A 21,178-nucleotide genomic window follows, 5' to 3' on the forward strand; every position below is an offset into this window, starting at 1 on the left:
ACTGGACTCACACAAGTCTATCGTGCGAGGCAATGGATATAGAACCTGGGGCGTTCATTTGGACGTAGAAAATGGGCAATAGTTTGGTGTTGTCGCAATTCAAACTCTATATCTTTGTTTACCGTTCTCTGAACCTCACTAACATATTAAAATACTTATTCAGAAGTGCACGCGCGAATGAACACACTCACAAAGAAGCCAAAGGTGCGATAAATAGTTTGCATTCCCCCAGATACAGAGAAGGGGGAGGAGAACCATGATGAGCACTCGATGTAAAATATCTTTGCAAAAACTATCACTTCCCAAATGGATCTGTTTTAACAATAACTCATAAAGAAAGTAAACAACAAACGGCTGGAGTTTCTGTTCCACGTTGAACGATTTCTAATTAATACATTATTTTAATTGCTCATATGTACATGTATTTAGGAAATCAAATTATAGTTCGCTTCTTATTTTCTATTTTTGCTGGTTGGATGAAACGCCAAGAACACTTATGGAAGCGCCGATCATGACTAATTTTATCTGACAGGTCTGATTATTCAGTGCATCTTTTCTTTTGACATGCACTTAAAATTGGAACACTTGAGCATGTCCAAGGAACTGATACTAATATATTGATGGGTTTCGTTTTAAATCCTTGACATTTCACTGTCGGTCACGATATAAATAAATTTCTGCCTTTCTTAGATTTCTTGTTTATATTGGGCAAATAACAATAATATCTGTCACCTTTTAGGTGGAAAAGATAACACTTAAGTACACAGTACGACGGATTTCCATCGAACACGCCAAAACGAACCAATGTATTTTTTTTTTCAGGCTCTTATTATATAATCATGCCTTTATTCTATGCATGTTCGCACTACTACTTGCCATAACTCAACTTATTCACAGTGTTCTACACTGATTTTTGCATGATATACGTGAGTTACAGTATCGCATATGTTATGAGATACACTATATTGAATTCTATATATTTAAAATATATAGACTTTAAAAAAGATTTGATGGTTGCTTTATTCGGATTTTTATGGCGCAAAAACAACTATGGTTATAATGCGTCACGTCACAATTAAAATTTAAAAAGGTCGAGATTTTGAAAATATTTGATACGCTCTACTGATATAAGAACCATTACTTATTACAGGTAAGGGTTATCGATTACTGGATTATTGTACAAGTATGTCTATTTTGGTGGCTCGTACTTGAAAAAAATTTCAGTACTTTTGTTTTTTTGTTTAAATACTTTTCATCTTAAATAAAACGTTATCGTGCAAACAACAGAAAGAAAATACAGCAAATGTTAGTCGTTGTGTTTATCGGTTTCTCTTTGGTTATTGATATTTACTCTACCAGTCCGAGGGAAGCTGACAAACATGGTAATCAGAAACTTCGTTGTTTTCCGAATTATAATTCTGAAGGATGATAGTGATAATGCTCGGAGATTGAACTGTTCTCCTGTAAAGTAGGATGATGGCAGTCTAATAATAATTGTTGAAATAAACTCGCCGAAGCAAAGAAAAGATGGAAGGTATTAACAGCCTATTACTACTTGCCTTTCCACCTAGAGCCCTCGCGGTTAGATGCGACTGCTGCTCTTCCACACTGCGTGGTAGAAGACTGTTTCGATTCCTCTCTCTACGGGAGGAATATATAGTATTTTATGGATTTTATTTCACCCTATGGCCGAGGATTGCTTTGCCAATCATAGTATATTAATATTCATGGTTTTAAAGACGTAATATGTTGATACTTTTAATCTAAAACGTACCGGAATACTTTGGAATGGGCAAGAAATTGGCGAATTTGTTTTTGGCATAGGTATATACGACTATATTTTCTCTTTATTTTACAAGTGCAAAATAGAAATGTAGATATAAAGCTGTCTCTCTTTAGAAAAGTCGATCCCAGAACACTTGGCTACGCTTGGAATACCAATTTGAAGCAAAACTTTGGTCTAAAAGTTTTGCTTCAAAACTTTTAGTATTGAAAATGATAGAAAAAACCGAAACAAGCATTATACGTATTTTTCTTTTTCTTTGATAAACTGATTAGAATATATCAGCAATTTAATTCGTTATTTCAAGAATGAGATATAATTGTATGTTTGGCAGAAACCAGGTTCTATATCCATTAGCAAAAACGAAACAATCCTAAGATTGCTGATATTATTTGAACCTAGTAACGAATTTTTGATGTTTACTAATGGCGTCCAGCAACATTTTATATCTTTGAAGTGATATCCTAATAATCCCATTTTTTAAATTTTTATCTTAAAAAAATAAAGATTTAAAAAATTATTTTTTTTTTTAAATCTGAAACTACATTTAGAAACCTTGGAAGTACCTTTAACAAATCGAGTCCAAAAAAAGAATTTTGAATACTTAGATGCATTATTACGTTTTAATTCATGAAAGCGCTAATCGGATCTCTTTGTCAGTTTTTTTATTCCTTTAACGACATCAATTCTAATCTACATTTCTGTATCTGTTGCTCTATAATAGATAAGCATAGAATACTCACTTCGTTTCCATTACCTTTATTAAAAATTTATTGCTGAGTGCTGTATTGTGTATTTGTTTTAGTGGAAGTTTTTACTTACTTTCAGCATAGTTTTACTGTACATGGGACTTATTTCACATTTCCGTAAACTAAAACTGTGAGATTCTTTATTTCAATTCCAATGAAGTCAGTATAGTATGATACAGAGAAATTTTAATACAGATAACCTGCTGCTCGCATATTATAATAAATCGTTACAAAGTTATCTGTATGCAAAATGGCGCTGATATCTATTTCTACCTTATGAACTAAACAGTTTTAGAATGGGTGGTAGCTGTTAAAGTGTGAAATTCGTATTAGTTACATAAAGCTATTTTTTAGAAGTTTTGAGTTACGCACTAAACTTTTCTTTGTTGTAGTAGTAATAGGGTTTTAGGAGCATCAGCAACTAAGGCCATATTGCTCCGTATATACTGTCTGTGAATTACGTGTGTTCTGTGGTCGAGTTTCTGTTTGCTGGACGAAAAATCCGAGTTTTCTGGAGAAAAACCCACTACCCTGCCCGAAACCGACTAACTCAGCGACTTTGTGAAAAAAGGCCCATAAAAATTCCTCACGTCAGCGACGGAACTCGAACTGAGGTCTTTTTCGCCTAGTGTGAGAAGGATGGTGATCCTAGCAATTGTGCTACCCACGAGGGCCCAACGTTTCTTCACTTGTCATAATGACACATGCTATACATACATGCACAGAAAGATAGCGCAGTATATTGCATACTTTCATAAAAATGATTACACAGATAGTATATGTGAATGCATTCCAATACATGGACAACATTAATAACTGCTGTGCCCTATAAACAAGCAAGTGCATTATTGTTAATAAGACAACACAAATTAATATATACGTCAGGGCGAATATTTATTCTTATGACCACTGAATGGTTCATCCAGCAATTCATACGAACAAATCAGTAACACAAACATATATTGACATCGATTGAGATAGGAAAGTGCTGACAGTTTGGTATCTTATCGGTTACGGAAATTTTACAAAAGGGGAGGGTATGTTCCATGCCGCGAGGTGTTTACAACAACATTTTCTCCAATTGTTCTTCCTGTGTTCTGCAAACATTGCAGTTCTCTAGCCACTATATCTAGCAGTCTCTTGGTAATGATTTCCCACCACTATCCTGTTTGTTGTTTGCCAGCTGTGTAGACCTTGGTATGCCACACTTTTCATTGTGCGATAGTTAAGTGATTAAATCGATGTATTCAACGCCATCTGTTATAATGAAGGTTGCACTGTAATGTGTTCCATGTTTGTTATTTATATTTAGCTTTCTGAACGTGAGGGAATATAATAGTAGTTTATGTGAGTAATGCATTTATTGTTTCAGTAATAATTATTATTGAATCTTTAGTTTATTTTCAATGAAGTGGATAAATTTTTCAAATGGCGATTTACCCTCCCGAGGCTGTATGGCCTTTTGAATTGTTGTAAGCGAAAACATAATTGGGCTACTTCCTTCCTAATCTTATGAGGCTATCAGTCTCCGTCTTATGCAGTTTCAGTGCTGTTATTGGTTTACAGTATCTTATCAGAATGGACTGGATGAGTCATTCGCTATCACACAGCACACAAGTGGAAATGGAGGTTCGTCATTTTCCCGAGATAGTAGTCACTGCTCAATTGATGACGCTATTCTGCTTAGCAGAAATATTGACCTCTAGCCTTTGTGTATGAAGTGGTCAGTGGGCTCGGCACCAGTTTCAAAGTCTAGAAGTGAAATTGTTATTCGAAGGCCAAAACAGAGCTTTGAAAAGGTTAGATGGAATGGTTGTAGTAATAGTAACAAAAATAGTAAACAGGGAATATTCTGAGGGTAAACCATGAAAACTGAAAGGTACGAGAGAAACGAAAAAGCACGCATCCACTTTTTGATATCAAACCTGTCCTGAATTTACCCTTGATGAATGACTTCAAAATGTATCATAAACGGCATCTAAGCACACATTTCTTTTTTAAGAGACGAATAACCATAGAAAAATCAAATAGCTTACGCTTAATTTGCGTGCAGGTTAGTCCTAACTAAGCCTAACTTGCATTTTCAAAGCGAGGTTAACCCTAAAACGGAAAAGAAAATTAATAAACTTCTCCACTCCATGATAAGTTATAATAAACAGTTTTTACTGGAACAACCACACAACACCACGCACGGAAGAACTGCACAGAGCTGACTAATCGATAACTTTACCAAACCTGCATGTGGAAACCTCGCCGACATAATTACTAAGTACACATCGTGGACTTCAGTAATTATCTGTAGCACTACACTTGGAGCCGTGTGTGTTTATGAACTTGTGCTCTTTAAATGCATTTCCCACACTTGCGATAAATGCCGCAAAACTAACACCGATCAAATAGCGTCAGAAAAAATTAAGTAAATTATGAGATCTTGAATGGTTGTTGAAGACGAAGATCTCTGAAGATCATCCGATGAGTTCCCAGAGAGAGAGAGAGAGAGAGAGAGAGAGAGAGAGAGAGAGAGAGAGAGAGAGAGAGAGACCTTTCGAATGACCATCCTCACCTATATAACTTTAATTTTAGTATTAAAAGAAGTTTCTAGATCAGTATGCATTCGTCTGTGAGCGGGTTTCATTTACAAAATAAAGTCATTTGCATTCATCAGTTTTCACTATGATTTATAAAGAAGACTAAATCGCTGTGATGTAATTTGTAATAGGATGCTCAACCACCACACTAGAGTGTAGTGGTTGATCAGGATTATGTAACAGCATCTCCAATCTGGTACTGAAGTTCCAAAACGGAATAATTAAAGTACGACACAATGTACTTCGTAACCAAACAGTACAGTATAAAAATTATAAGCATGCGATCAGACACAATCCAACAATTTTTCAGCAGAAATGAAACAATAACATTAACAAGTGTTATAATATAACGGCTAAGACTGTGCTTTGCATCTACTGTAAAACTACATTTGATGTAAAAACAAATTCATTTGCAATAAAAAGTGGGATTTTTGATGATGATGTTGTTGTCGGGTTTAGGCACATCAGCAACTTAGGGTATATTGTGCTGTATATAATATGACTGTAAATTTGCTTGTGCTGTGGTCGATTTGTTGTTTTCTGGACGAAAAACCCGAATTTCCGTGACCATGCTACCTCGTCTGAGACCGACTAACTCAGCCACTTCGAGGAATTTTTTTTTTCACAACGTGGAAAGACCTGAATTCAAATCCTGTCATTGACGGGATTCAAACTCGGATCTTTTCCACACGTGGAGAAAACGGTGATGGGATTTTTGATATTTCATTTTCATCTTGAAATAGCTCCCTAATGATTAACGATGGTCAATTTTGTTAAATCACCTTTTTTAACTCAAATTTTACAAGGAGAGAGAGAGAGAGAGAGAGAGAGAGAGAGAGAGAGAGAAGAAAGTCATTGTTCCCTCTTTATAAGACGATGATTCAAAACACACTTGGAATGTTGTATCCAGTTCTGGATGCCGCATATAAAGAAATATATAGAACTTCTAGAGATGGTGCAAAGAAGGGTGACTAGATTGGTGAAGAGTGCTAAGCATTATCTGAGAAACGGCTTAGATAATGTGGTTTTAAGACTAAGCAACTAGACTCCTTAGGGGAGATTTGATTGAAGTGTATAAGGCCCTGGGAGAAATTAATAAAATGAATGAGGGAGGAACACGCTCACTGGCGAGTGAGGTAAGAACCAGAGGACACAACTATAAAATTTTAGAGGGCTACAATAGAGTAGACATTATGAGGTTCACCTTCTGGGAGTGTATTGTAGAACGTTGGTAAAGTTGCCTGCAAGTGTACCGAGGTTGAGAGTTTGGCAAAATTTAAGGGGAATTGAATAGGCACTTTTGCAAACACGAATAACGGAGAGGGAATAATACACGAATAATATGTTTTTTTGAAGTTCGCTTCTTTGCATCAATTTGCCATTTTAATACTAATTCTAACTATTTCATTTCTTTATAAGTGGTTCGGTAGAAACCTGTCCGTAGTGCGGCGCTAGAAAATATAACTGTATGTTCTAGAATACTGAATATTGGTTCGTGGTCAAGCTTACTGAGCACGACTTGCAGATAGATCACGGACAGTAATTCATTTGACTTTTTTTGAGAGCGGATGATTAGCTGAGTGACTAGTGAGAAGTATTAATTAAAACTTTTCAAATTCCACTACTGTCCAATTACATAATGTTAATATGCAATTTTTGGGTGCAAACGACTTTCAGCCGGAAAAGATTCGGCGTAAGATGCAGGCAGTGTTTAACAATTCATGTTTTGCAAAATGTCTACGCCAGTTCATTAAGAGCTAGTGTAAGCAGTCCTGCAATGGTTGGCAGTCAGCTTTTTATCCTCACTCACTAAGGACAGCATCTACTAGGCTGACCCTATGTAGTTCCATGTCCTGAACTTTATCACAAACGAACTTGTCATTGGCTCTCTTTCACATCAGACTGAATTCGCATGTAGCACGGTGTATGTAAGCGCCGTCCTCCCACACCGGGTGAAAAAGGTCCCGGGTTCGATTCCCCTCAATGATTTGAAGAATTTTTATGGGCTTTTTTTCACAACATGGCTGAATTATTCCCCCAAGTTAGTGTCCTATGGTTCTTCCGGAAACTCGGGTTTGTTGTTCAGTAAACAGGCAAGTCGACCACGAAACACACGCAATTTACAAACATTTTATGTTTGTAAATTGTGTATGTTCCGTGGTAGGATGCAATATAGTCTAAATCGTTGATGCCCCTAAAACTCTGTACCATCAACAACAACTACTACATCAGACTGTTCAATGCGTTTCAACTGGATTGGGTTGCCAGGGTTGGACTGGAAAAAGCGACCGTCAAACCACTAGAAGTCTTATATCGTATAGGGCAGCGGTTCCCAAACTGTGCGCCGCAGGATATTTTAAATTTTCGAAGGAAACAGTGATACTCGACATCTGTCAGACACCGCGCGAACTACTAGATTGAGGTAGTTCACAGTTTCAACATTACTTATTAAGTTGTTTGGACCTAACTACTTAATAAACGGAACTGTTAGATATTTATTTTGGCCTAGGGGCGCCGTGAAAAAATTATTGAGACACTAAGGGCGCCGTGAACTTAAAAAATTTGGGAACCTCTAGTATAGGGGAAGGTTATCTGAATGGGATCAGCGCTTAGGGTAGACCACCGAGTTAAATATAAGACTTTAACGTTTGTGCTGACATCTAATGGTGAATTGTTATATATTTTTACCAGTAGAGTCAGCCACAATTGTTTCGTGTTCATCGAGCAAGTAGTGAGAATTTGAAATTGAAAAGTGTGTTTTGATACTTTTTATCTTATTTCAAGGCTTTCAATTCTGGCGATAATTTCTCGGTGATTTCTGAATATTTATAATTGATTAATACTCATCAATAAATTCGAATTACTGCCGTTTTCACGCTTTGTTATGTTTTGACTACTCTACGTCAGAATGCTGAAATCAAGATAGCGCTTTGTTGCCTAGAATGAATTGGGTGGTCCAATGAAGGAAACATATTTTCAAAGACACTCTTTTACTGTTTTCAGTCAGTTAATTCAAGGTCAACATTTCTCTCCATCTATTGTACTTAGCGATCGAACAGAAGGATCTTTTATCCAAGAATGCAGCTTTCTTCACACTGATGCTGAAAGTTCCCAAGCCTCCGTGAGTGGAATGAGTTTCTCACCGCTGTCTCTTGAGTGCGCCAGCAAGAAGCCTAAATTTGATGTGCGTACACCTAAAGAAGGCATTTCTCCAACACCTGCTGCTGTTTTGCAATGAAGAAAAGAGCAAAGAAGAGCACTCAGCCTGTTCATGAACTGACAAGAAGCCATTACAAGGAATCTCATGAGATGAAATAACAAAAGCCTAAAAGAAAAAAACTTAAATATCAACAGGGTCCTAGAGCTCCGTGGGTCTACTGAAAAACAACAAGGTAATGAAAGCTGGTATTGCTTTTTTTGTGAAAATCAAGAGATGCACGATATTTCTTGATTGCATGTCATGTTATAAATTGGTACACGAATAATGCGCTGGAGTTAAAAAGAGAGAGAAAAAATGTACTATTACTTTGTGTGTAAGCCCATTAAATAACAAGGTATATTTTATTTTCTAAGAGTTGAGTTGGATACTGTATATCTGTATTATACACTGGTGTGCAAAATTTAAGGATCAGTCAGGTTTTCACCTGTAGCTTCTCATAGGAGTGGCCTGGATATGGGAAAAGCACACCAACGGAACCTCGTGAGGTAGAGAATGATGAAGGAAACAACACCGACACAACAACGGAAACAGAACGGTACAGAGGGACTTTATTCAGAAATGGCAACATAGCACTGGCTGCTATGATACAGATGCATCACTGCCAAAGATGGAACAATGCGAAGAGGTGGTCCTCAGTAGGAGATATGGCCACCCCTAATATCGATGCAGGCTTTGCACCGCCTGTCCATACTTAGAACAATGTTGTTGATAATTTCTTGCAGTAACATCATCCATTCCTCTGTCACCGCTATTTTCAGCTGGTGAACATTTTCTGGTGGTGGTGGTGGTTGTGGACGTGCCGCTAGGCGTCTTCCCAGAGCGTCCCATATGTGTTCGATGGGATTTAGATCGGTGGAATGGGCAGGCTAATCCATACGAACAATGTCCTCACTTTTCTAAAGCATATCAACAGCTTTAGTGCGATGGGGTGTGGCGTTATCATCCATAAACACGAACTCAGGGCCAATGGCACCTCGGAATAGACACATGGGGAAGAACCTCAGCACAGTAGCGTGCACCGGTTACAGTACCGCCTTCCAGTATCTGGAGTTGTGTACGTCCATCCAAGATAACGCTTCCCCAGACGAGAACACCTCGACCGCCATATCGATCCCTTTCAGTGATGTTTGCGGGGTGATACCATGTGCCAACCTCTCCTCCCAGATTAGCTGACGTCCAGAATCGCTGCTGAGACTGAATCTACTCTCATCAGTAAAAAGTACCTTAAGTAAAGATTTTGTGGTTGTAACCTTTAGAAATAGTGTTGGTCCTTGAGTTTTGCACACCAGTGTATATTTCATTGTGTATGAAAAGCAGTATTTTATGATTCTAGAACAATTCAACCTCTCTCTGGTCCAATCTAAGGCACTTCTGGTCCAATCAAAGAGCCAGGTTCTTACATTGGACAACTACAATTTCAGAATATATTTATTTAAAGTTGTTCTAATGTCATTACGCATATGATTGATTACTGTTTGGTAAAAGAATTTATGTTAATTCACATGATAAATTTTCAAAGACTTTTACTAACGTGTTTCGAGCTTGCAAAGTTAGGGGGGTCCAATTCAGGCAACCTTCCCCTATGCAAATTACATGTATTCCAGGCCAGTTTGCTCCTCATGTAAGCATGAGGAGAAAATTCGATTTTTTTAGCAGAAAATCCCCATACTTACGCCTGAGAAAGGCTAATTATATGCAAAATGTGAATAAAAATAGCCTTTATAACAGGGAAGTGTGTGGAAATTTTTTAGGGGTACTTTGAATATATCATTTTTAATACCAAAAACCTCAAAATCGGCGAATATAATGCGGTGCTGTGGAAGCCTAAATATTTGGTACCTGACTAAAAGGACGATGTGACTTCACCTAAGATATCTGGATGAAACTGGGTTTTTAGGAGCATTAGCGACTACAGCCACATTGCGCCCTGTATATCGTCCGTAAATTGCATACGTTCTGTGGTCGATTTTCTGTTTTCTGGACGAAAACCCCGAGTTTCGGGAGAAAAAAACCATGCTACCCTCGCCCGAGATCGACGAACTCAGGTCTTTTCAATGCGGTGTGGGGAGGAGGATTCCGATTCTACCAATTGTGCTACCCACGAGGGCTGGATGAAGTATCCTTCACCCAAAGATAATAGATATGAATTGCTCAACAGGCTGATTCCATTCTTAAGATTGAATTCAAGTTCTCACAGGATATCTCAAAATTCAATATTAATTGTGGTCTTAAATTATGGTATGCATTTCTTTAGGAGGTTGGCATTCATTTCATTTTTTACCATCCATCATTATTACTACATTTTCATTCATTCAGTAAATCTAATTACATGTGTAGACATCAGTTTTGAAACCATTGTTGAGAATATACCTCTGAGGAGGTCTATTCTGAACAATTCACAGATCTGCCATTCGCATACCATTTCTTCCGTGAAGTAAAACACCTTAATCTCATTTACCACTACAAATTCATATTTTTCTTTCTCTTCTTTAATGGCAGTATTCACATTGTGACCCTACATTCACTTGCAGTAGTATCGTGTACGATAATTTTCCATTTTTGCTTATTATTAAGACAGAAGCGATGTATCCACGTAGTTCCCTGAGTAACTGGAATTAAAATATAGTAATAGGTGCGCGCGATCCTGTCATCATTGAGAATTAAAAGGAATATTAAGTTAGGTTCGTTCCTGGTAGGATTTCTTTTATTACCAAACAGTTCGTCCCAGTTTGAATTGCTAATGAGATATCTGATCTCCAAGGACGAAATATCGGCAGCTTCTTATAATAAGATCTTCCTTTGGGAAATAAATATTACTGTATTTGATGAATATTAAATTACAGAACGTCATTTTTTGTTCTCCTTTTTGGCATAAAATAAATACTTTAATGGGAATATCCCAGAACGCGTTTGTTCAGACCGAATAGTTATTGTGCACTGAGTATTCTGTGGGGTATTCAAGGTGCAAATGCTCAATTTGAGGTCATTTGATTATGTCAAACACTTGAAATGGCAATCAGCATTCTTAAATTTAAAATTTTCATCAAGAGATAATGCTTTCAGTTTTAAGACTTTTTAAATCGGGAGCGAGCACGTTTACTCGACAGGAAGAAGAGCTACACCATACATTAGGCAGATTTTGCGTGGCAAATTAATTTTTTTCTGATAGATCTTGTCAAAGATCCTCAAGGACAGTTTCTAAATGAGTTTTTGCTCCTTGTACGCAGTATGAGGGATGCTGAACTGAAACAGGAGGAAACTTGTTTAACAGAATAGATGCTCTGTCTGCACATGCTAGAGATGCATATATAGATGCAGTATCGCGAACAAAAAAATATGTGAACTGTATATGACAAGCTAAGTAGTATATACTAAAGGGCACACGGTGCATTCATCCAGATTAGAGAAGCGTGCTGTAATGCACCTTCTGAAAGTGTAAGGCGAATCTCCAAGTGATATACACTGAGTGGCCACTTTATTAGGTACAATTATTCTTTTGAAATGGAGCACTTCTTCAGTAGCAACATCACGTGTTCATATCGTACGATATAAAACAGGTGGGATATGTAGGGATGTTTTATGTGTGCAGTTCACTACGAGAATAAGCTAGACGAAAGATTTAATTCACTTTGAACATGGATTACTAAACGCGCCATATGAGTATCTTGGAAACTGCAACCCTGTTGTGATTTTCAACGTACGATTGTCTCGGCCTACTGCGATTGGTCCAATAACCAAATACATACAGCCAACGGCGATCCTGTAGTTGGAAACAGCTCGCTCGTGCCAGAGGCCAATGGAAACTGACAACACATGTGCAAGGTAACAGAAAGGCTATTGTCAGTCAAATAATAAAGTACAACAGTCAGAATGCACAACTCTTTGTATTTGATCGCGAATAATGTATCATAACCAGTGACTGAACTGGGCTTCACTCCTGTCAACAAAAACAAGAAGTGGAGGATTGGAAAAACGTTGCCCACCCTGACCAATACTAGTTATGCTGTTTCAAGCTGATAATAGGACCAGTAAATGGCGAAAATAGCAGCATAAGTCCATGGACCGATCCTGTGGGAAGTGTTTCGTGATGCATATTGGGCCTCTTAATATTAGGAGCAACATTTGCATTTCACAGTTTATCTGAAAACTGTTTCCCACCAGGCGCGCTCCTTCATGGCTGCAGCGCCTCATGGATATAACAGTTGATATAATAACCGTCCTCCCCACACCGGGTGAGAAAGACCTGAGTTCGAATCGCGTCAATGACGAGAGGAATTTTTGTGGGATTTTTCACAACGTGGCTGAGTTATTCTGTCTTAGACGAGGGTAACATGGTTTCTCCTTCCGGAAACTAGGTTATTCGTTAAGCAAACAAGGAAATCGACCACAGAACACACCCAAGCTCAATACAGTTTAAGTTGCTAGTGCGCCTAAAACCAAACAACCAATCTGGTTGCAATGTACCATAATCGAATGGGTATTCAACTGAAGAACGTGCCACGTCAAACAAGGCTGGAATTGCACAAAACTAGTTCCGGGAACATGAGAGTGAATTCAGCTTACTGCGATGGCCTCCCAGTTCACCAGATTTCAGTCCAGTACCTCAGGGACGAGGTGGAACGAACTCCTTGGAGCAGAGATTCGCAGCCATCCAATTTGCAACATTTGTGAGAAGCTATTGAGTCAGCATGGACCTGCATCTCTGCCGCACGTTCTCGAACTTCGTTGAGGCCATATCTCAACGAGTTTACATAGTAGATAGGTTTATCCAGTAAAGTGGCTGCTTAGTTTGTTTTGTTATACCCAAGTTATGTAAGGGGAACATTGTCTGGGGCAAGCAATGATTTTCAATTGGTGCAAACAATATAAGGACAGTCTTCATACCACGCCGAGTTGCCATAACTTGTACAGCGTGCCACTAATAATGTAGCAATGGATCATTAGCATCATGTAATTTTACAATAAAAAGTGATGAATATCATAACTATTGTGGTGAATGTCACTGCTACTATCGTCTATACTTTAATGCAAGATCACTTTCATTATCGGAAGGCATAAGCGATGTGGCTGCCTTAATGCCTTACAGACTACAGAAGAACATTCGCAAGAATCGTTTGTTGTGCCATCTTGTTGTTGTTGTTGTTGTTATTTGGTTTTTAGGAGCATTAGCAACTAAGGCCATATTGCTCCGGGATATGCGGTGGTCATTCCCTGACCTTTCCGCACCCTCCGTATTTGGTGGTGGCGGGCTCGAACCCGGGTCTAATCAAGAAGCGTGTGCTACGCACTGCTGCTCCTTCCCACCTGGCTACAGAGGCGCCTCTTGTGCCATCTGACGTAGCCGAATGTTCAGGCGAGAATGGAGTAGTACAAGTGATTCGAATCGATGTGACCACAAAATACGGTAATGTTCTTGTTCTCAAGGACAAGAACTGTTATTCTCTATCTTATGAACTCTCTGACTCTATGCAAACGTCTCGGATAATAACAGAAAACTGATTGTCATTTATTTCAGCAGGATAGGACCAGCCAGCTTATCTGCATCAGATGATTGTCGTAGATGATTGTGCCGCCGTTGTTATGAGTCAGAAACAAAGAGGATGAGCTTACTATGGAAACATCAGAATTTTCTGCTATTAATGAATGCTAGTGAAATTTCCGTTAAGTTCCTGCTTTCATATTTTTTTTATTTGATCTCCAAAGACCGTTACGCATAGTGTTTCTGCCACATAAATTCATAATAAATGCTGAACAGTACTGCAAACATTGGCAACAGGCGATAAAGGCCGAGCATTCAGACATATTAAATGCTGCTGGTGTTACGTTACTACACAACAACGATCTCCAACACGGCGAGGATTACGAAAGCTACACTGAACAGATTTTGTTGGAAGGTACTCAATCATACTTCCTGTGTCCTGGCTCTTTCTACTACCACGTTTTTGGTCCCTTGAGAAAAAGTTATGAAAGGTAAACGTTTTCATACAAACAGTGATGCGGAGACGATAGTAACGAGATGGTGCAAAGAGCAGTAGCCTGAATTCTACGTCAGGGAAGTGGATTTGTTTATGATACTTTGGTACAAATGCCAGAACATCTATAGTGATTTTGTATAATTCTTTGAAATGATAAAAATCTGTTCTCAATTTGAAGGGAACAATTCAGGTCATCCAGTAATTGCAGTAAGTTCATCCATTAATGACATGACGGACTGGCGACTTCGGATCTTGACCTATAACTATTACTATTTTCAAGAAATGGTATTCTCTTTTAATTCCAGTTCTAAGAACTCTTTTTAAATTTGTTTCCCCTCGGAGAATGTACAGCTACTCTTTAATCATCCTTCTTTGTTCTAAATTTTAAAAGCTAAAGAAAGAAATCGGATTTCGATAATTATCTCTCGATATCAATCAGATATGCATTAATCTAGATCGACTGTTTTATTTTCTTACACTTCTATAGATAAAAATTTAAAACAACTTAAACCAAATTAGAATTTAAATTTCGACGAAATTTGACCATAGCCGAATTAGTTGGCGAGGATCGCGCAGTTTTTTTCCCCCTGGACAAACGGAGTTTCCATCCAGCAAACAGATGATCCAGCCATGAAATATACCCAATTTACAGACAGTACACATAATACATCATTGTATGTAAATACCTAATATACTGACAATGACGCCTCATGGCTTTAGTTGTTCCTTCGTAAATATTAACAAACAACAACAAACAGTTGCGCATAGTAGTGTGCTGACAGTTAGTTAACAAAGTGCCTACCGACATTCGTCCCACCTCTGTGCATCTGTCTTCTTCTTTTCCACGCAAGTAAATATCTATATCTCATATTGAGCAGTTTCTGAAGAGGTTTTCATAAAAAAAAAAAAAAAAAAAAAACTTCCCCTAATTGGTTAGGGGTTTCGAAAAGATTCAAAGTAGAGTCCTTATTAGAGCCACATTAAACTCCGTAATACTTGAGACTAGCCATACATCAAACGTAACTATACGGTCTTAAACGGACTAAACCAACCAACGTATTATTAATCCCATTACCTTTGCTGATTCCAGAAAGAAAAAAGAAATTAAACTTTATTTTCGTTTAATCAAACAGTGATTGGAAAAGTCATTCGCATAAAAGTTCTTAGTATTACTTCCTCTGGCTCGTGCAACTGATAAACATTGAAAATCTGGTTAGTCTGGTTTGTAGACAGCTCGTCTTCCTTTAAACGGGATACTTATAGGTCCTAGGAAATAAAATTGTAGCTTTTATATTTAAAGCCTTGGTCATGATGTAATTTGCCATCCCTATTTCGTCTCCCTACATAGAGGTCCATAGTTTGCCGAAAAAATCCATCAGACGCATTTAAAAATCCCGTGTTCTACAGGGTCATATTTTACCATCGGGTTTGTAAATATTTCAACTTCCGACCTCTTTACCATCACAGATCAATTTGTGATATCAAAATGTCCTCACGAGTTCACTTTGAGAGTCAAACCTCAATACTGGAATTTCTAAACCTGCTGGCTGTTCATGTTCGAACCTGTGCACCGGACAAATACTTCTGTTTCGCATTCATGCTATTAAATGTGATTTCAAAACATTCTGCATTAACTAAACGTCATACTTGATTAGCCAATATTTACTTGCTATCTCTCTCCATCTCTCGCTCAGAGGACTTTCTTTTTTCTGCTCTTCAAGAAAACTTATCTGCGACAAGACGACGACGTACGGTCATTTCACTTCTACAGCAAAGACTTATTTTCCAATGAGTTTCCAAGTATGTTTGCTCATAATGATCATATATGATTCATGCGGTGCTTTCATCTTACTGTGCACTTTTTATTTTCAAAAAAATAAAATAAAATAAATAAATACGAGGCGTACAAGAAAAATTAAGGATAAATTGATTTTGCACTGGTGCCATGTGGTGATAACAGTATGCAACCAATAACCGGCACACACGCCTGAGGCCGTGACAGTGTACCCTCTTGGTTATACGAGCCAATCTTCCCTTTTATTATCTCTCTTTCTCTCTAATTTAATATTAATATACTTAATCGAAATATATTTACTAAAAATATAACTTTATTTAAAAAAAACTTGGTCCAAATGCCACATATGAAGTTTTGATAGTTGCGAAGATTGCGTAATATCTTTTTAAATATATCTAGAAATATTTTACTGAGGTATGCTAGTTTTTGTATAATTTTATTTATTTTTTGTCGAATAAAGGAATATGTAATATGATGTAAATCAATAATAATTATAAAAAATACTAGGTGGGTTACCTAGTATTCAAATATAATCAAAATCTATCTGTAAACTAACTCCTGTAACCCTAAGTAGCCATCAAGATTATAAATATGAAGTTTATTTTCTTTTAGTTTTCGGGGCTAAGTTAGCCCATCTTAGGTGACTCTTCCTACCCCCCCCCCCCCGCAATGAGGTATTGCAAGGTTTTTCTAATCCACGCAACATGAAAATTGGCCTCAGTGATAAGTGCTAAAATATGTCCAAAGAACGGGACACACAGCCAAGAGAGAGAGAATTGTTTCAAGTTCCGATGCGAATAAAAACATGCCTTAAGGCTCACTTTAAATGTCATCGCGTACCATTGGTGGGAAAAAGGATTTTAAGCCCTATGGCTGAAATATCGTAGCATATCTCGTGGACTACGGCTGATCTATTTGCTCCTTAAATCGATTTTATCTAATTTATCTCATTAGGTAATTGAAGTTTCGTTTTCATAAGATGTAGGTATGTCCCAAAAGAATATTATTTGCAATTTGAAACAGTTATCATTCTAAATAGCATGGTCTTCTCTCGTTAGCAATTTTAAGGGTGTATCAAGGGTGGTTTGATTATTTAGGAAATTATCACCATTAAAATTAAATCTCGTCTTCTTCTTTCCGATCACTTTTTTAAAAAGGATCTAGAGTAAATTTTAGATATCATTCTATATTCATTAAGCCACAGTTTAAATACAATTACTTAAAATATAATTCCTTAATTTCCTATTTTAAATGAATATGACATTGATGTATAATATCATATTTATTTAAATTGTATTTGTTTCATTAATATTATTTAAGAAACAAACTGTAACGTTGCTTCTTTAAAAATTTTCCAAATTATAATGCAATTAATTGCTCATAAAAGTAGCGAAGATTATTTTATTTCACTTCAGCATTCTCGCGGTCACTGATTATGTGAAGTCGTTTATCTATCGCTACTTTTATAATTTAGGGATATTTTCTTTATACGGTATATATAGGCCTAAGTAAGAGGGCATGCTGTTACTCTGTGTTGAAAGTTTTCTTTAAGGGAACCGATTCTATTTCTATAATGATCTTTTCAGTAAATGTAACGCTGAAAAGATCATTATCTATATCAGCGATGGTGAGTCAATTGGTATGCGTACCACGAGCAGCAAGCACACATAAGAAAATTTATCGTATTCGGCCACCCATAAACAACAGTTCATTTAAAAATATATATATATAATTTGTTCAAGTTCGCTGTTGTTATGTTTTTATTTGGTTTTTAGGGACATTAGCAACTAAGGCCATATTGCTTCGGGGATATGCGGTGGTCACTCTCTGACCTTTCCGCGTCCTCCGTATTTGGTGGGCACGGGCTCGAACCCCGGTCTAATCAAGAAGCGTGTGCTACGCACTGCTGCTCCTGCCCACCTGGCTACGGAGGCGCCCCTCAAGTTCGCTACATCTGTGTCTATGGGGTGTAATTTGTAACTTGAAAGAAAAAAATCAGCCAACGGAAAGTGAAACATAGACATTTCTACAAAGATAAACCAACCAGTGAAAATTCGGCTGTTGATGTAATAGATAAGCAAGTGTTTATGATGTGAATAGAGAGATTTTTCTGAGCGATTAAAGCTCAATACCTACGTAAAGTAATAGGCTTTAGGTATTGACTAGCCTTTACTAGTCATTTTCAGATTGATTCTTTCACTGACCTTTGAACCTCATAAATTGGAAAATTTAACATTGTTTGCTCAGTTGATTACTATGAATGAGGAATTCAATATCACTTTAATAAGAACCGTGGAGTAGGAACTGTAAAAATGAAATAAAGTCTTATGGAGGCATTCCTACATCTCTCAACTGAATAAGCTCCAAATTTAAATTATCTTGAATGAAGTATTTAAATTCAAACGGTCTAAATCAATCAAATTTAAATGTGAACAACCTAAAATTAGTAAAATTTTGTTATTAGGTTTAGAGTGTGATCCGCTGATACCTGCCCAAGGTTCATGAATTTGTTGTCGGATGTCCTGTTCAATAGATATAGATTCTAGCGTCTAAAAGCAAACCGAATACATTAACGACAGATCAATAAAAAAAATAGAGGATACTGCAGGGCAACTTAGAGATTGATTGAACAAAAATATATATATTTTTAAATATAATTTTATTATCAGAAATAAAAAAGTCCTGTGCACTGTTTAAAAGCAAATGGGAATGGCGTTGACCAACTCATCGGTTTGAATCTACGTAACCGGCAATGACACACGTCTAGAGGAGAGGATATTCAAAACGGTGTAAAAGAAGTAGACTGCGGTATTCTTGCTTCTTAAAACAAGGTAAAGATAAATAAATTTTCTGTTTATACTCTGAGAGACCACATAAGATCAGAGAACTGCACAACGTAGAAAGAATACAAGAAACATTATACCGTATTTAGTAGTTACTTGGGTTTGAACCACGGTCATAAAAAAACTTCCTATCGCAGCTAACATAGGGATTATAATCACCGTTCCTTCCGCCTTGCGAGAAAAAGGCCTGAGCTCGAATTGCTTCTTGAAGGGAATTATTATTGTGGACTTTTTCACACTGTAGTTGAGTTCATCGATCTCGGGCGAGGACTGCATGATTCTTCTCCCGCGTAATTTGAGTTTTAACAAACAGCAAATCGACCATATAACGTATGCAGTTTATATTTTATTCTGAGTCTCGTGGCCGTAGTTGCCTCGACACAAGGTCCAAAACAAAAACAGCCCCGTGATGGTTTGATGTATGCATCGACGATTATCAATACGTATAATGGCTAATATACGTTATAAATCAATAAATTTTGTACTACAATCCACGACAACCATATAGAGCCAGAGGTATTTCCAATTACAGTTATTTTAATAGCTTTGAGAGAATCTGTTATCATTACTCTGATTGGTTGGATGTTTGGAATTAGCATCGATACAGACCATGAAGCGCTAGTATGTTGTACCTGTAAATTGCATATTTCCAATGGGCGGTTTGGAACAATGTTCAAATAGGTTTTGGCATTCGGTCTACTTGAATCACCATTGGCAATGGACCTAACGTGCCACAAAACCACTCTCCACGCCATGAAACTTCCACCGCCAGTCTAAATTATTGATAATGTTTCTACCACCTTTGTTTCTTGGTCCTGATATAGTATGGAACAACTGGAACCGGGATTCATCAGATCAGGCGAATTTTTTATACTCTTCAAATGGCAAGTGTCAGTGTTGTGTGTCCACTATACTCGTAGGGTTTTTTTTTTTTTTTAGCTGAGAAGTGTGAAATCCGGTGAGATCGTCTGCCGCATCGTGACAAGGGCCGGTTCATTGTGTTCCGATATATCCGTGCTTAAAAGTTAAGGAACAAACGCAAGTACGAGGGTGGCTCAATAAAGAATCGCCCTCACTTACTTCCACATATCGCAGAGTCATGATATTTTGTGTGTAGAATCATACATATCTCTGTACTAAAGGTGTAAAATTTCAGCCCTGTGTCTTAATTTGTTTTTCTCTTACAGAGGTGAGCATGTCACGAAGTAGCGCCATGGACAAAGTTGAAGCCAGAGCTGTAATCCGGTATCTGTTCTTGAAGGGGAAATCTAAAGAAGTCCATGAGGAGATGACTGCTGTATATAAGGAGGAAGCCCCATCCTATGGTATTGTGAAGCACTGGCATAGACAGTTTAGGTATGGTCGGACATCGGTAGAATTTGAGCCCATTCCAGGTCGCCCCCATTCAGCCATTGATGACAGCACGATCAGAAAAGTGGAGTCGTTAATCATGGAAGATAGCCGGATATCTGTGCGTGAATTGTCCTAGGAGGAGAAGATTAGTGTGGGCTCTGTTGAAACAGTCCTTCATGACCAACTCCATTTACGGAAATTGAGTGCAAGATGGATTCCCCGATTATTGACTGGTTTTCAGAAGGCTGATCGACAACAGAAATTACAAGAGTTGTGAGCCCTGTGCCAAAAAAATGAGGAAGACTTTTTCTCTCGTTTAATCACTCAGGATGAAAGTTGGATACACCATTTCGACCCTGAAAGTAAAAAGAAGTCCACTGAATGGCGATATCATGGTTCCCCACCCCCAAAAAGGCAGGGGTCCAAGCGTCAGCAGGAAAGGTCTTGCTGACAGTGTTTTAGGATGAGAAAGGCGTAATAATGATGATTACCTGCCGAAAGGTAGAACAATTACAGGTGCCTATTATGCCAACTTATTCACAGAATTACGAGAAAATCAAAACATGTAGGCGTGGAATGCTGTCCAGAGGTGTGAGAATGACAATGCCCCAGTTCACACTTCTGAAATTGCAACGACACAAGCGACCACTTGTGGATATGAGATACTGCCTCATCCAGCTTACTCACCGATCTTGCACCATCGGACTTCTTGTTTCCTTCCCTCAAATCATTTTTCGGGGGACCCACTTCCCTGACAACGAGACATTCATTTCTGCAACAGAGTCATGGTTCAAAGACCAACCTCACCACTTCTACAAAAACGGTATCCGTAGCCTCATCCATCGATGAGAAGAATGTGTAAATCTGCACGG

The sequence above is a fragment of the Mastigoproctus giganteus genome, chromosome 6, assembly GCF_048544385.1.
Source record: "Mastigoproctus giganteus isolate SK-2022 chromosome 6, ASM4854438v1, whole genome shotgun sequence".
NCBI classification, from domain to species: domain Eukaryota; kingdom Metazoa; phylum Arthropoda; class Arachnida; order Uropygi; family Thelyphonidae; genus Mastigoproctus; species Mastigoproctus giganteus.